At 41.9% G+C, this 3,772-nt stretch overlaps 1 protein-coding gene across 3 annotated transcripts in view; it reads left to right on the top strand.

Annotated features, from left to right (window-relative positions):
- Positions 1-3,772, top strand: part of NFAM1 (NFAT activating protein with ITAM motif 1) — a 78,366-nt gene that overhangs the window by 23,277 nt on the left and 51,317 nt on the right. The gene's annotated exons all lie outside the window — the stretch shown is intronic.

The raw sequence follows: 3,772 nt of genomic DNA, 5'->3' as shown, positions 1-3,772 counted from the left end.
TCCTACATTTGAAAATGTGGCCCTACATTTGTCCTACATTTGTCCCAGTTTGGAGGTCCTGCCTTATGGCAACCCTACATATATCACTAGAGAAAAAAGGCGAAGTGGTTGGTGACAGGTAAGCATTCAAATTATATTCATAAATTTGTATTGGAATTTTACCACCAGTAAATAGAGTGGGGCTGATTTCAGAATTAATTCCTCACTCTGCCAACCCAAAGACTCATTCACAAGTATGCTTAAGCCCCCAGAGGCCCTTCCTTTACTTTTGTCTTTTCTTGCTGCTCTGATTTGAATCCAGGTAAATTTGCCTGCTCATCAGAAGTAAGCCATGTTTCTTGGAGAGCTATTATATGAGATTTTGACAAAAAATTGGTCAAATCTCCGCTGGCAAGTCTATTTTTCCATCCTGCTATGTTCCATGTTAGAAATCAGATATTACACTCTGGTCCATTGAGCTCACTTAGTCGGATGAGATTTAATTCAGTTGTTTAAAATGCAATCATTTTTTCCTGGGCAGCTTTTTTGCTTGGACTTTGTTCTAACTAGGTTGGGGCCACCATTATTCAGTAGCTTTACAGGGTCAGGATCTGTATTTAGAGCGAACTCAGCTAGCTCCTGTGCCCATGTTTTCCTAACCTCGGTCCTGTGTGATTCATGCGGTAATGCCCTGGTGGAATGTAGGTCCAGCTCTATTTCATGTAAGTCTGATACCTGGCAAGCCCCTTCCATGGGTGTGGAAACATCAAGAATAAATTCTTCTAGAACATGGCAACATAGCCCAAAAAACCCACAAAAAACTATGGATGCTGGCCACGAAAGCCTTCGACTTCACATCAAAACTTCTTTATTGAGAAACTGCATTCATTTATTGATTTTGTAAATGCAGAAACATACATGAGATGACCACCAGAATACCAACAAGCAATCTGGAAATATGTTACACACTCAAATACTTGATGGAGACATTATTAGAAACTCCACAACTAGTATTCAAAACAAGGAGATGTAATAATCATTAGATGTATGGGAAAGAAAGCTTTAATAATCACATCTTATTGTATGGACAGGTAATGGCTAGTACCAAGTTCATATTTTGTTCCTTATTTAATTCCTCTGAGCCATCTTGTTTGTTTATATAGACTTGTCATTTGAGGAGGGTTTTAATTCTAATAATTAAAAAAAATAGAACGTTTTGATTCTTGTTGTTGTGTGCCTTCAAGCTGTGACTTATGGTGACCCTAATATAAGCCTATTCTGGGGTTTTCTTGGCAAGATTTGTTCAGAGGAGGTTTGTCATTGCCTTGCCTTACTAGAGTGTTTTCTTTCACTGCCATTGTTAAACATATTTGTGGAAACTGGTACTGTTTGGTTCCTGATTTAATCTCTTCCGCCCAGTTGTACATTTGGCATCATAGTGCCCTCTCGTGACCGTGGGTGAAAGTAATAAGGCAAAGTGTTAAAACAGCATTTTCTTTATTTATATTTCTGCACAGCAGAGCTTTGGCAACCCAACATCAGCAATGCCTCCTAATGCCCTTTCAGCTCTCCAGGAAGAACAGGGCTTGCTATGGATGCAGAGGTTGGCAGAGGACAGAACCAACAAACTACAATCCCAGAATTCCATAGCAAGGTCCCATGGTAGTCAAAAAAAGTGGTGTCAAACTGGATTCTTCCTGCAGTGCAGATGCAGCCTCAGTTGTAAGATTGTTCTGCTTCCTGGCGATTTTGTGCAACTTTATCTCATTTGCCAGGAATTCAAATGCAGACAGTCCTCTGATCTAAAATCTGGAGGGACAAAGAAGTTCAAACATCAGTTACAAATGAAAGCATCCCAGATTAAACTAAAGATACTTTTTTGAGTCAAGAAATCTTGATAGTAAATAATGGGGGAGACTCAGATGTAACCCAGTGTTAAACAGTACCACGGTGGAACAACCAAGAAACAGCTTGAAGAAGTTACTTTTGGGGGGACTCTATAAGAGTTATAGGGTGGGATATCCTGGGAGTTATAGTCCAAACAGTACAATTCCAAAGATGCCTCATCAAGGACACCAATGATGAACAACTCTTCCTTGCTTGCAAATCACATTTTTCTATACGTGGCTTTCAGGACCTCTGGACTCTGGAGAAAAGAGGGAAGGAGGAAGGAAGAGAGGAGAAATCTCTGATCTCTGATGTGAGGTTGCTGGAAAACCTGGATTGTTGAAGAGCTACCCTTGGAGGGTCCCACATCTGCTGCTCCAGCGATGATCCTGGGTTCCGGGTTTTGCAATATAAAAATCCACACCAATTATAGGCAGAGTTCAAGAGAGGAAGGGAGGAGGAGAGAAAGTACTACCAAGAAAAACAGGAACAACTAACTGGATGGAACAATTTCATGGAATAGAAGAAGTTAGCTTTCCAAGATTTTCAGCAAGGTAAGACTCTCCCCCAGCACTGCATTTAAAAATGGCTTTCATTGGTTTTTCAAATCCCTGGATTCCAAACCATCTTCCACCCTGAAGAAAGGTATGCAGACAATCTAATCTCAGGAGCTCAGGGGCTTTGAAAGGCTCATGTTTGGCTCTAGGAAACTAGTTTAGGAACCCAATGATGTACATCTGAGAGTCTATCCACACTGGAGAAATGATGTGGTTTGGTGCTGCTTTAACTGCCATGGGTGAAGGCTATGGAATTCTGGAAATTGTAGTTTGTTGTGGCAGAGGTACCACAACAAACTACAATTTCCAGAATTCCATAGCCTTGACCCATGGCAGTTAAAGCAGCGCCAAACCACATTATTTCTCCAGTGTGGATGCAGCCTAGATCTGCGTATACAAGACAATTTCCCAAGTGTTGCTTCCCCTTCGGTTTCTGGGTGCTAAAGAGGTGCCTCCTGTTCCGAGTGTGCCTAAAACTCATCTATTTTTGGCTTAGTTGGAGAGACTATTTTTCTTCTCCTTGGGTGAGGGATTTATTCTGAGTCAGTTAATAATACAATATTGTCTATTGAGCTGAGCAGCTATCCAAGGTATTATTTCCTTTGTAATTGTTGTTTGCCTTCAAGTCATTTCCAACTTGTGGCAACCCTAAGGCGATGCTATGGTGGAGTTTTCTTGGCAAGATTTATTCAGAGGAGGGTTGCCATGGCCTTCCCCTGAAGCTGAGAAAATGTGACTTGCCCAAGATCACCCAGTGGGTTTCATGGGCGAGCCGGAAATCAAATCCTGGTCTCCAGAGTCCCACACACAAACCATTATGCCACATTTGCTCTACCCAAAGGCCCTGGGGACTGAACTGGGACATTCTCCATGCAAAGCATATAAAGTCCCACTGAGTTGCACAGGTCTTCCTTCAACCATTTCCCCCATCCTTCTTTGGCTGCTAATAATATGCATCTGTGAGTGTGTGTAGATGTTCTTGAGAAACTCATATAAATATTAACAAAGGTTGTAATCTGAAGAAAATCAGTGGTGTGTTGCTCTAATGCATGGAGGGGAATTGTGTGGTTCTCTAGATGATGTTAAACTGCAGCATGCCCATCCACTCACTGAACTGGTTAAGGCTACTGAGCATTGCAGTCCAACAACATCTGGAGGGCTGTACAATTCCATCTCCTCTAGTGGCTGCATAAACTCATACCTTTCTTTGCTGAGAGCAACTCTCTGCCCTCAAAATGAATGTGCAACCTGCAACCCTCCAGACTTTGTTAGCTGCAACTCCTATCAGTCCTAGATAGCATAGCCAACCCAGAGGGTTGATGGGAATTGCAGTCCAGCAATATCTGTAA

Source organism: Sceloporus undulatus, chromosome 5, assembly GCF_019175285.1.
Source record: "Sceloporus undulatus isolate JIND9_A2432 ecotype Alabama chromosome 5, SceUnd_v1.1, whole genome shotgun sequence".
Classification (NCBI taxonomy): domain Eukaryota; kingdom Metazoa; phylum Chordata; class Lepidosauria; order Squamata; family Phrynosomatidae; genus Sceloporus; species Sceloporus undulatus.
Note: the sequence above shows the minus strand (reverse complement) of the source record. Positions and strands in the feature narration are given on the sequence as shown.